At 32.8% G+C, this 14513-nt stretch overlaps 1 long non-coding RNA gene across 1 annotated transcript in view; it reads right to left on the bottom strand.

Moving 5' to 3' along the window:
- Positions 1-14513, bottom strand: part of LOC129038929 (uncharacterized) — a 71233-nt gene that overhangs the window by 18311 nt on the left and 38409 nt on the right. Inside the window, exon 6 of the long non-coding RNA XR_008503254.2 lies at positions 14010-14124. This is a non-coding gene — a long non-coding RNA (uncharacterized LOC129038929). The remainder of the gene's footprint in view (positions 1-14009; positions 14125-14513) is intronic.

The following is a 14513-nucleotide window of genomic DNA, read 5'->3' as shown; positions in this document are numbered from 1 at the left end:
AAATAATAAGAGATATAATCAGGTTTGAAGAATCTAAGAAAAATTTCTGAAATCAACAGCACACTTTACCACAATAAAACAATTAGGAAATTGAAGTAATAAAAATACCATTCTCAGCACAATCCCAAGTCATAAGATTTATGGAAATTAACCCAAGACTACATGTACCCAGAGTACATGTTCTTTATGAAAAAAAGTATAAAACTTTATTAAAGGACATAAAAGAAGGCAAATAAATGGAGATATTATAACTTATTGATAAATTAGAAAATTTAAAATCATAAAGATTGCATTCTCCCCAAGTAAAATAAGAAATTAAATACAATTTCAATCAAAATCTCATCAGGATATTTTATGAACTTGAAAGATTATGCTAAAGTGTATATGTATATACTAAGGGCCAAGAACACCCAGCCAAATTGGGATATTTTCCCAACAAAATATCAAAATTTACTACAAAACTAGACCACTTTTAAGAATCCTATAGAAAGGAGGCAATGTAATAAATCTAAGAACGATTACAGCGTCATGTGTTACTTAATGACAGGGTATATTCTGAGAAGTGTATCATTAGGCAGTATTGTCATTGTGCAAACATCATTGAGTGTACTTATGCAAACCTAGATGGTGTAGCCTACTAAACACCAAGGCTATATGATTGTTCTGCTCCTAGGCTTCAAAACTCTATAACATGGTACTGTACTGAATTCTGTAGGCAATTGTAACAGAATTGAAAGTATATGTGTATCTAAACATATCTAAATATAGAAAATGTACAGTAAAAATATGGTATAATCTTATGGTACTACCTTGTCTAAGCAGCCCATGATTAACTGGTGCATGTGGTACATTACTTTATACTTATGAGAAATGGCGTTTTAAACCCCTGAGAAATAATAGAATATTGGCAATCTATAGAAAAAATCCCAAATGTATTAAATTCCAAATGGATTAAAAATGTAAATGTTAAAATTATTATAATATACTTTGGAAGATATCTATATAATTAAATGACATTTACACTTAATATTTTATATCAATGAGCAATCAAACAAAAAAATGATCAACCAAATGAAAAACAAAGCAAGCCTAGAGAAAGTGTTTGTAACACACAAAATTAACAAAAATACAAAATTGAGAGACTATGAAAGTCCTATAAATCTATTAAATGAAAAGGGAAAAACACCCTTCCTCAATTAAAGAAAATGAACAAAGTTAGGAAAAGACAACTTATAAAATAGGAAAATCAAACTGAAAGTATCTTCAACTTTGTTATTAATTAGAAAGTGCAAATTTAAATTTCAAGGTACCATTAAAACCATATGAGGATTAATAAGTTTGAAATTGTTAATAAGTTTGAAAACACTAAGTGTTGACAAAGCCGTGGGGAAATAGAATCTTTTATGCTTTCCTGGAGGTAGAGCAATGAGACAAAATAAATTTTGAAAGCAATATGACAATATCTAATAAAGTTGTAAACTTGCATGAACTTTATTATTTAGTAATTTACATCCATGGGTTCACAAGGGAACAGAGTTAAGCATGCTAATTGCATGACTATGTGTAATAGAAAAGAGAAGGAAGCAACCTAATTATTCCTCTGTAGAGCAATAGATAAATAAGTGGCTTAAGTACATGCATTCAACATATGTGAATAGTAAAGAATAATTAAAACGAACAAACTAATTCTATTTTATGAAGTGTGGATAAACCTTAAAAATATTTTTGAGTTATAAAAAGGAAATTACAGGCCAAGCACAGTGGCTCACACCTGTAATCCCAGCACTTTGGGAGGCTGTGGCGGGTGGATCACGAGGTCAGGAGTTTGAGACCAGCCTGGCCAATATGGTGAAACCCTGTTTCTATTAAAAATAAAAAAATTAGCTGCGCATGGTGGCACTTGCCTGTAGTCCCAGCTACTTGGGAGGCTGAGGTAGGAGAATTGCTTGAACCCAGGAGGGGGAGGTTGCAGTGAGCCAAGATCCCGCCACTGCACTCCAGCCTGGGTGACAGAGCAAGACTCCATCTCAAAAAAATAAATAAATAAAATTAAAAGGAAATTACAAAGTAGTATGTATATAATACTTTTTTTGTATGTTTAAACCATACAATAACACAATGTTTATGGATGCATGTATATCTACCAAGCGACCAAAGCATATAGCAGATTGACATTCACCAATTTCAGGTGAGTGTTCCTTTGTAGGGATTTAGGAAATGGGTAGGGATGGTGAAAGTGAACTTTAGTATACCTGTCACATTTCATATCTTTGCATGAATCAAAAATAACAAAATATAAACATCTTTTTGGTGATAGTTGGGGGCATATTGCTATCCATTTAATTGTTTTATGATTATTTGAAATACTTTGTAATAAAAATTTGGTGTATGTGTGTGTGTTTGTGTGTCCCTGTGTGTGTATATTCCAGACAAAGGAAAGTATGAATTCCGCTGAATTGTTTGCTGATTATTCCATATATAGTTTATTATGCCTAGCTATTGTACACTGATTTGAGTGTAATATTTTAAGAGAGATGTTGACCATTGACAAAAGAATTACCTCTACATGTACTTGAAGAGTAAGATAATGATTAATTGAGATAGGTACCTAACAGTGTTTTAGTATCTACTGTATTCCAGATTTCCTATATGAGTGTGTAATTAATGTGCTATATGTATAAATCAAATAAGTCAATATGTAGAAAATGAAACAACCAGAATTGCTGAAGCCAGTGTTAAACCTACTTATCTTGATGAAAATATCCATGGTCTTTTCTGTAATTCATACTTTCTTCCTGAAAGGATGTAAGGCAAGACGGTACCGTGGAATTACCCTGAAGGACGGCAACCATGCAAAACTGAATACACGCCGCCTTAACAAGAAAATCTTGAGAGTTATTTTGAAAAACTTCCACAAAGAGCAAGAGGAAAGAAAAACAGATTAACGTATTTTTGGTTGTTGAGACACCCAGACAGGATTAATCTGTGAGTAACAATTAGAAAGAGGAAAATATCAATTCACTAAGTATTGTTCTAGTTTTCAGTGGCTGCTGTAACAAGTTATCACAAATGTGGTGGCTTAAAACAAAGAAAATTTATTCTCTCACAGTTGTGGAGGCCAGAAACCCAAAATCAGTATCGCTGGACCAAAATCAAGGTGTTGGCAGGACTGTGCTCCCTCCTGAGACTCTAAAGGAGAATCAACTTCTTGCATTTGCGGGGGTTCTACTGGTTGTATCCCTCCAATCTCTGCCTCTATGGTCACAATGGCTCTCCCTCTTTCATCACGTGTCAAATTTCTCTCTTTCTTTCTGCCGCCTTCAAAAAGGATACATGTGATTGCATTTAGGGACCACCCTGATGATGGGGGATATTCTCCCAAATCCTCTTTGCCATTTTAGATAACATTCATAAATTCCGTGGATTAAGATGTGGACATCCTTGAAGGACCATTATTCAGTCTGCCACAGGTATGAAGCGACATTTTTACAAACTACTACGGACTCCTAATCTCTCTAATTGTCCACCATCTCTTCACCCTTTTTCTGATTATGGGCACCCCAATGTTGTCAAACACTTCTCCCGAACTCCATATAGATCTGATGAGAGGAGTCTAATTACAGCTCTCCACTTCTCTAGGATTGCGCACATGGCGTGGGTTTGTATCACATTTTAGAGGTGAAGATTCATACACCAGTGTGTGGACTCATGGCCCGTGTCTGACTAATTGGACTTTATTATCTACTGTTATACACAACCATATATGAGAAAGACTCTCTTTTCCTGGAATCTATAGATAATCTGATTAAACTTTAAAGCTGGTAGTAGCCAGGTTCACTGTCACAGGGAGGAAGCATAGTGAGAGGAGAAAAGAATGAGAGGGAAAAAGGCCAGGCGCGGTGGCTCACACCTGTAATCCCAACACTTTGGGAGGCCGAAGCGGGCGGATCACGAGATCAGGAGATCCAGATCATCCTGGCTAACACGGTGAAACCCCATCTCTACTAAAAAAAAAAATATACAAAAAAATTAGCCGGGCATAGTGGCAGGCGCCTGTAGTCCCAGCTACTCGGGAGGCTGAGGCAGGAGAACGGCGTGAACCCGGGAGGTGGAGGTTGCAGTGAGCCGAGATCGTGCCACCGCACTCCAGCCTGGACGACAGAGCGAGACTCCGTCTCAAAAAAGAAAGAAAGAAAAAAAAAAGAATGAGAAAAATACCCCAAAGAATCAGAATGAAAAGAGTCCTCTTGGCATCAACTGTTGCCTCAAGTCAGTTCCATTTCTGACTTCTTTAGTTCTGTGAGGGAATTAAAAGCTGATTTTGACTTCAGTTAGGCTGAACTGGATTTCTGACTAACACCTGAACAAAACTGTTTATTCTGTGGGCAAAGCAATTCACAATGAATGTATAATTGGACAGGAAGATCTCAAAGTTCCCTTCAAACTCTATAACCTCTTGCTTCCAAATATGCTTAAGAAAACCTGGGTAAAATTTAAAAAAATCAAAATACTGTCAGTTACAACACTGCACTTCGTATGACTTTTCTGAAACGGGGTATGTATAACACAGTTATGCTACAAAGTCACTGTTGAAGAAGAGGATACAATGCCAAACACAGAGGAACCTAAGCTTTTGTTTGCTATGGACGATATCTCAATTATCAGTAGAAGCTGTAAAAATAAGCATCCATAAACCAGCTTCCAAATAAATAAACAAACAAACAACTAAAGAAACAAATACTCAAAGTCCAGCAGCTATCCCTGAGAGTCCCAAAAATATCTTGAAATTTCCTGAAAAAATTGCTCCAAATGATTCATTTAAATTCTATGTTCCCAATTAATGTTTCCTTTACCTCATTTCTTAAAAAAATTCTAGAATTCTGTATCAGATTTTATAAAATTTTATGTATGTGGATACTATGTTGTCCAATTCAATAAACACACTGAAAAATATACTATTGCTCTTATAAGTATATTTTTATACGTTATTTAAGAGTTGATAAGATAGTTTATTTCTAGCCATTTATAAAATAAAACAAAAAAATTAATCAGGCCCTTGTTGTGGAGCATAACTTCCTGTTATAATATTGTTTCCATGGGGACATCAGATCTGAGATCCACCATTTCAACCTATAATGCCTTTTCCAGGAATGGAAACATAAGAATATTTGAAAGATAGTTATAAAATACTACTTTTAAAACACAATTTTAGAAAGCATGAGATACCACATTCTAATTGAAATTAAAAACACCTCCACTGTGATGTTTGGACAAATAATAAATAGATCTTGATACCTTAAATGTTGTCCCCAATCATCTAATGGATCACTCTTGAGATAATTAGCCCAAGAGTTTAAGTTGGATGTGAAGGATCATGATATTAATTAAATATGTACTTGTAAGATTTGTAAAGCAAAACATTATCCACACTAACACAGCAGCTCTTGTTCTTTGCGCAATGTGGAATAAAGCTGCTTTTATCATAAAGAAAAGACACTGGACAAAAGATTATATTTCAAAAGAAGATTGGTTGTGGTGAGCAGGTCGATCACTTTTGCACCCCTTTCCCATTTAATAATAAAAATTTCAGTTTATTTAAGGTATCTAAGTTTTAGTACACAGCCAAGCCTTGTATAGAGCTGCCCATACCCCCATTTCCTAAGATAGCCAATATTTGACTTAAGTTAATCAGTATATTCTATACTCATGAGCAGCATAGAGGCAGACATGTGTTGTAAACATTCCACTTATGAGGAATCTCAGAGTTTTCTTGGAATGTCAAGACAAAGCATTCTCTCTTCCTCTGCATGCTGTAGTGTGCGAAATGCGAAAACTGGAGCCACCTTGAGGAATGCTGCCTGAAGTTTAAACCAACATGCACAATTAAGATTACACACACACACGCACACACACAAACACACACAGACCAGGACACTGAAATAAACTATAAACTGTCCTTGAAATGTACCCTTTCGACTTCCATTGATGAGCCAACAAACTCTCTGTTGTTGTAGCAGTCTGAGTCAGATTTTCCGTAACATAGAGCTGAATTCATTTTCTCAGATACAATCACCATTAGTAAATTAAGCATATTATGTTACTAGTATCTTTACCTCCAGTGTTTAAAGAATAACCTTTAAATGAATGATAAATCATTGATATTAAAACAAAATTTAAAGAGTATCAAAAAAAGAAAAAAATTGTTAAATCTAATTAACCAGAAAGTCGAGGAGGAGAGGAATTTATTTTTTTGAAATGTTCATTGTGTTGTGTTCACACAACACAATATGGATTTATTGATTAATAATGGATTTATTGGATTATTGATTAATTTATTAATAATGGATTTAATGGAATAATGGATTAATATGGATTTATTGATTAATAATATTTCTATGCTAAATCCTCAGGAAGCATCTATGTATTTAAAGAGAAAGAACAGCTTACTTCAACTGATCATGAAATTATTCTAATTTAAGGACTAGTCGTAATGTCCAAGGACACTCAAAACGGGTCTTACTATAATGGGACTCCTTAGACACTTCTCAAAGAAAGGGTTGCCTGGCCTTGGAACAAAAGAAGAAAATACAGATTTGCTCAAAACAATAGTCTCTTAGAGTTTCAGGAGTAGAAATATATTAAAATAGTATATAGATTTAAATTTTGCTGAAATTGCTAAAACTGAAATGAGACAGGTCAAGTAAATTATGACAGTCATGCAAGAAGAATTATGCATGTTTAAGCCTCAGAAGTATATTTAGCATCCCTTTTGGTATAAATGGTCTCTTGATCACTAAGAAACTGGGATACATATCTTATCTCCCAACTATAAGCAGGCATCATGGTATAGGAGAATATGCCCTTTCTATTTTCTTCATCTATGATAATGAAATCTCTCCCTATAATCTCTGCTGTTCCAAGAGAGTATAAGTAAAAAGTTCCTCTCATTCCTGCAGCTCTTTCAGGCTTTAACCCCTCCCCATAATACAGTACTGACCTATTCTTTAATCCATAAAAAAGCTAATATTTGGACCATTGCTGAACCTATCTTATCTCAATTTGTTCAGAACTCTCAAAGGCCAACTTAGAGGTCAAGTCACATCTTCAAATTCCAACAGAGAATTTATATGTACTTTGAACCACTTAAAACTTGTATTTACATGCTCACATTTTAAGTATTGAATGAATACTTCTTGTTGAGTAATAATTTCACTAGAGAAAAAAGAGATTTCAAAAAAGAACACAGAACTAGATGATTATTTATAGGGAAAAAGGATAGATGTAAAATAATGTCTAAAGAGAAGAGTAGGAATATGGCAGGATTATAATGTAATAATACTGTGTTATGTCTTTGTCATAACATTAATGGTGTTAAAATTGTACCTTAGGCATACACTTTGTTATTAGATTTTGATTTGGATTATTACAGCAGTTTCTATGTGTTAACTGCTTACACTGGTTCACACATTTAAATCTATGCAAGTATCTCATTTAATCCTCACTGCACTCCGTAAGAATGATATCACCAGCCCCATTTGATAGATACAAATGGAAAGAATAGTGATAAAAATATCTGCAAATTCTAGAGCACTAGTGGGAGATACATATAAGAATTATTTTACAATGCATAGGCTTTCACTATAAATTATACATTTTACTGCTTAACATGAACTTATGATCTCCTATGAAAAGGAATGTTCAGGGTTATCAAGTTTCCTAGGAAAAATAGTCAAAAGTACTCTTAATGCTTTAAATAAAAAGAGCCTTATAAAATGTGATATTTTTAATGAAAACACATTATTTAATAGGGTTTTATTAGATTTTAATTATAACATTTGAAAAACAATGAACATATAATTGAGTAAAACCATTCACTGTACTTTTGCCAAGAAGCAGTGAATATAATCCATGGTATGTCTTTGTGCTTGTTTCAGTGTTTGAATTGTATTTGAGAAAATAAACAATATTAAATCACAAAATGACACATACGTCTTGACTGAGTCACTAAGTTTTCAGTTAGACTAGCAAAGAAATAAAACATCTCTTTCAGATTCATCAGAATTTTTCAGCATAATTTTTCAATCCTGAGTCCACAAAGCACAACAGCATTCTCCATAAAGTTATGGTGGAGAGGATATGTTTAATTTACTTTTCTCCAAAAAATTATTGTAAAATAACACAGTTTTAGCCTATAGTCTCATAGTACCCTAGCTTCAATTCATTGCACTTTACTACGGCATTCTTCCATTCTTTTTGTGCCTCCCTCTTCCTCTCTATTTATCCAAAACTTACCCATTTATCAAGTCCATTATTTATCATGCCTGGAAAAGTTACTTAATAATTCATGCTAAGAACTACTCTTTTACATTTTATATCACCAATATTAATAATTTTTCACATATTAACACCATTGTTCACAAATTAATGTGTATTATATAATCATAAAACTTTAAGTTCTATGAGGATATTGATTTTTAAATTAATCTTACAAAACATAACATTTTTAGGTTATAATAGATAATATATGTTTACTAAATTGAATAAATTGCCTCCATGAGATAGGTGGGTCCAACCAGAGTGCATCCATTCAAACCTTCCTTAAGATACAGTAAGTTCTCATGACTCATGTTACTGCAGAATGACAGATGTGGATGCAAATCTTTTCTCTCATCTTTTGCATAACTTCAGGGAAATTCCTGTGGCAAACTCATGGATCAGACAACAGAGAAGATTATATTATTGCTGTAATTACAATTCTATTATTGCTGTAGTTCTATTTTATCTAAACACTTTGCTACATCTTGATGAAGTTCTGAGGCATTTCTTATAATACCAATGAACTAATGTATACAGGGAAGCCTCCTATTCCAGACAGCTGATTATGACACAAACAAGATAAGATAAAAATTATCCTATCATTTATTATAAAACAATAGCTAAATTCATATAAGGCAGACAAAATTATTTTGCTTTTCCAGTTTAGAATTGAAAACCACTATGGTTTTCCTATGTGAATACATAATATATGTCCTCTCTCTCACATAAGTATATCTGAATGGATGAGGAAGACCACTCTTCCAATGATGACCATTCCATCAATCAACTGAATCAATCAGACAATCTCTTCTGACAAACTGGAGACAAAGATTCTGAAAAGATAAGAAGATAGTTAAGACAGACAAAAAAGCTAAAACCAATCTATTATCAAAATACAATAGTCCACTTTTTTTTTCTTTCTGGTGCAATAATTGGCTTTTATTCTATTAATATTTGCATAATAAATCTCACTTTACTTGGGCAACATTGAGCAGGCTTATGGTCATTGAAATTAAACAAGACCCAAATATTAGTATTTATTACTTGTGTTGGAATTGCAATACATTCTCAGAGAAAACCTAGAGAATGTAGAATTACTTTTGGGTCAAGCTGGCCTTATGTCTTAAATTGGAAATAAGAAGTTTTCATCTGTAGTCACTTGACATTATATGTCCACTAAGGTTGTAACATTGGGGAACCAAATACTTTCTTCTATAGGATAGTCCAGATGGATTAGTAATACAGAGATATGTGGGTTAGACAATTATGTGTCAGAATACTAGGCAAGATTTTGAGAAAATAATTAACTTAATTGCTGGATTGGCAGTATTAACATACAAAAAGAAACACACCCACCCTGCAGTAAGAAGCCTTTACTACCTATAGTCAACATGTTGAAGTCTCTAAAAAACAAGTTCAGAAAGAGGTTCACATCATTTCTAGATTTTTCCCAACATTTTTTGTTATTATGACTTTAAACATACAAGGATATTATAGGAATTATACTATAATATCTGTACACCTGATGTCTAGATTCAGTAATTGTTAAATTTTAACTATATTATATACATGTTATGTACTCAATTGTTTTAGCACAACTTGTTTTATACATTAGCTCATAGATTTCAGATGTCAGATTTCTTTTTCTCTAAATCCTTCGTCATGCATTGTCAAAGAATAAGATATTTGCCTATATAAATGTCTTTTGCATACCTAATAAAATTAGCAGTAATTTCCTAAAATTATCTAACATCCAGTTCTTACTCAAAAATTTTCAAACCTAACAATTTAGCATGAAGCTGATAGAACTAAGAAAAACAAATAATAAAATTCATAACTATGGTAGAAAAAGAGACACATAAGTAGCTTATTTGTCAAGGTAGAAAACATTGGGAAGTAGAAAATATTTTGAAACGTACATATTGCAAAAAAGTACATTTAAGTCAATTACTTAAAAATTTCTGTAAAAAGTTAAAACAGCTAATTAATACTCCCCCAAATTGAAAATGGAAATAATAAAAACAAAAAAGATTTAAAAATTGAAAAAGGAAACAGCAAATATTATTTTTAAAAGAGCAGAATTTTATGAACTAGAAAACCAACAAATGAGAAAATACAATTTACAAATCCAATTTTTCTTTTTTAAAAAAATTAATAACATTAATCCCATAAAACTGGACTAAAAATGGGTATTAAAAGGGCCCAAATATTAATATTAACAATGAAAAGGATAAAAACATTACATCGATAAAAGTGTTGAAAAGAAAATGAGTATGGTAGATTGACTGCAAAAATGGCTTCTGTGCTTTTCCCTTCTATCTTTTCTTTCACAATGTGACTGCATGTCCTCCTATAGAGAGGTTGATTCTACTTCCACATCCTTTGAAGTAGGTCTTGTAGTTTCCTTGACCGACAAAATGTGGTGTAAAATGTTGATGTGTGAGTTCTAAGCAAAGGTCTCAAAAGGCCTTCCATGCTTCTACTCTCTCTCCCTCTTTCTGTTAGGCCTCTACTTTCTCCTTATGAACAAGCTCAAGTTGGTCCAAATGGGTGAGAAACCATGTGAAGCAAAACCATTTGAGCCATAAAGGCATAGCTGAGGCTCCAGACATGTAAGAGGGCCCAGCCAAGAAAAGCAGAGCTGCTCAGCTTAACACAATTCACTGCTGCTGCATAAGTGATCCCTCCAAGCCCAGCGCAGACTACAAGAACTGTGCCTCGTTGCCAAGCAGAAAGTGCAAATTCAAGAAAAACAAATTAAATAAACAAATAGCTGATACCATCTGGAGGGCTTTGGTAACAAAATAACATTCAGTATCTAATTTGATTTTACACATTCTAGATTTCATTTCTGTCCCCTCAAAACTTGGAAGTTTAATATAAGAAGTTATGTTTTAATTTGTTTTCATTCCTAAATAGAAAGAATAAAGACAGGAATGGTTAGAAACTAAAACAAACAAACAAACAAATAAGTAAAGATGTAATAGTGAAAAGGCAGAACCAAAATTGTCACTATTTGCACATAACATGGTATCTTCACACAGAAAATCCCAAACAAATCTACATTTAAACTAAAATTAATGAATTTATGTAGTTCACCAGACCAAAAAAAAAAAAAAAAAAAAAAACAAATCCATCCACACAAAGCAGTATATATTGTTTTAAGCCGGTAAATCTCAAGGTAGTTTATTTCACAGGGTGATTGTGGGAATACACAATCAATAAAAATCAGAGTATTATGAACAAATTTATGCCAATAAATAGAAAAAATTAAATAAAATTCTTAGAAAAACAGATTTTCAAAACTGATAGAAGAAAAACCTAATTAGAATTGAATTTAGAAACCTATGAGAATTGAATTGAATCTAATTAAAATAATAATCTGGATAAAACTCCATATCCAGAAGAAACTCTGTATGCAAACCTTTAAACAAATAATAAATTATACCAGTCCTAAATAGCCACTTTTATAAACTGAGAATATGCCACATTCTTTTTATGAGTCCAGGATAACCTTGATACCAACATCCTAAAAATATATTTCATGACTAAGTACAATGATGAACAAACTATTATCAAGAAAAATTTATCAATTAATAAAAATACAATGTGTAATTTTAAAAAATGAATTTATTTCAGGACTTCAGGGGTGGCTTAAAATTTTTAGATCAATTAATACAATTTTCTAAATTAATGAAAAAGGAGAATTATAATAATCATCTCAAAACCCATTTGTAATATTAAATAACAGAAAACTAGAAATAAAATAGAATTTTCTTAGTCTGAAACAAGGCATTTATTTTAAAAATGAAAAAAAATCAGATTTAATGGTGAAATAACGAAAGATATATGACTTCTGTAATGAGATAAGGATATCTCCTACGACCCATTAATAATTATCTGGCAAAGCCTAGCCAGTGCAATAAGCCAAATAATTATATTGCAGAAATAAAAATCAACTTATGTGCAGACATGATTTTTTTCATAGAAAATTCAAAAATATATACCTCAAATTATTGGGATTAGTTATTTGAGCTGATCACTGGACTGGACATGAAGCTAGTATAAAAATAAATTGTTGTTACATATACTAGCAACAAACAATTATAAAGTAAGTTTTTTTCTTTTTGTTTTTAATGATACCATTTATAATGGTGTGGATCTAATGAAGGCTAAGTGGAAAATTCAAGTAGAAAATAAACCACTGTTAAGATATATTAGAACAGATAAAATAAATTGGGATACTCTATATTTATGAATTAGAAGACAATTCTCTCATATATATAGATGCAACATAATCCCAATAAAAATGGTAGTGTTTTTTGAAAGAGATGAGAAATGACAAGCTGATTCTAAAAGGTATGTAGAAATGCAAAGCAGGAAATAATAAAGTCCATCTCGAATAATTACAAATCAGTGATTTTATACTAATAGCTAAAAATCATCTTATAACACTTTACTATAAACAGTGTGGATTGAAACAAGGATTGATAAGTAGACCAGTGGAACAGAATACGGGGTTTACAAACAAACCCACAGAAATGGAGAAACCTAATCTATGACAAAAGAGAAACTGTAGAGCCATAGAGGAAACTTCATCTTCTCAATAAAGAATGCCGCCTAAACTGGACATGTATATAAAAATAATGTTGGCACCTATGTCAGACCATATGCTAGATTTCATTTTAGATGGCTTGAATTTCCAAATGTAAATAAAAAGTTAAAATGCTTTTAGAAGACTTTGAAGAAGAATTTTTCCAAGATTGCAGCAAATTCTTAAAAAAAAAAAAAGTCAATTTTTTTATAGATTCAGGAGGTGCATGTATAGGCTTGTCACATGGGTATATTGCAAGATGTTGAGGTTTGGGGTAAAAATGACCCTGTGTCCCACATGGTGAGGATAGTACGCATCAGTTTTTTAATCCTGTTAGTCCTCGTAATCTATTGCTGCATCTTTATGTCCATGAGTACCCAATGTTTAGCTCCCACTTTTAAGTGAGACCATGTGGTGTTTGGTTTACTGTTCCTCTGTTAATTCACTTAGGATAATGGCTTCCAGCTGCATCCATGCTGTTGCTTCAAAGGACAAGATTTTGTTCTCTTTTACGGCAGCATAGGATTCCATGGTCTATATCTACCATAATTTTTTTAATCCATTCCCCTTCCCTTTTGATAATCACCTTGGTTGATTCCATGTCTTCACTAAGGTGAACAGTGCTGTGATAAACACACAAGTACATGTGTCCTTTTGATAAGAATTTATCTTCTTTTGTATATATAACCAGTAATGGCATTGCTGGGTGGAATGGTATTTCTCTTTTATGTTCTTTGAGAAATCTCCAAACTGCTTTCCACAGGTGCTAAACTAAACTACATTCCCATTAACAGTGTATAAGCATTCCCTTTCCTCTGTAGCCTCACCAGCATCTGTTGTTTTTTGACTTTTCAATAATAATCATTCCCAGTGGTGTGAGATGTTATCTCACTTTGGCTTTTATTTGCATATCTCTGATGATTAGGGATGGTGAACTTTTTTTTCATATGTTTAGAAACTTAAACAACTCAACAAACAAAAAACCAATAACCTCACTAAAAAGTGGGCAAAAGACATGAGCAGACACTTCTCAAAAGATCACAGCAAATTTTGCTGGTGTACCATTTGTATCCCCCAGCCCTCCTCTGAATACACCTACTTGTATTATGGACTGGTTCTGTACCTGCAGATAAATTTTCACATCAAGCACTGAGCTTGTCTTCTCTGTGTCAGGATTTTCTCTGGCAATATTGCTTGAGGTAATGATGCTACTCCTGCTAAGAACAATAATATTTGAATCAGCATACCATCTATGTTTTACTGGTATTATTTTCCAATTTTCCCAGTCAGTATAAGCTAATTAGCCTCATAAAGGTGTGTATTGCAGCGGAACACACTTTACTTCTTAGGAAATATACTTTTTATTGAATTCTGCAGAAAGCAGATATTGTTAACTTTCCCCACTGTTAGTGATGATAAATTTGATTACTTCATTAAGGCAGTGACCACCAAATGTTCTCCATTACTTTTTAAAAATGTTTTTCAAATTGCAAATAATCTGAAAGTGACATTTTATGATCACATGAATCCTCCTCTCCAAAATAATTCCCCTTTAATTTTAGGCGACTGATAATGTTTGCCTGAGTCAATCATTTCATTAACA

Source organism: Pongo pygmaeus, chromosome 5 (genome assembly GCF_028885625.2).
Source record: "Pongo pygmaeus isolate AG05252 chromosome 5, NHGRI_mPonPyg2-v2.0_pri, whole genome shotgun sequence".
Taxonomy (NCBI): Eukaryota; Metazoa; Chordata; class Mammalia; order Primates; family Hominidae; genus Pongo; species Pongo pygmaeus.
This window is presented reverse-complemented; position numbering and strand designations above follow the sequence as displayed.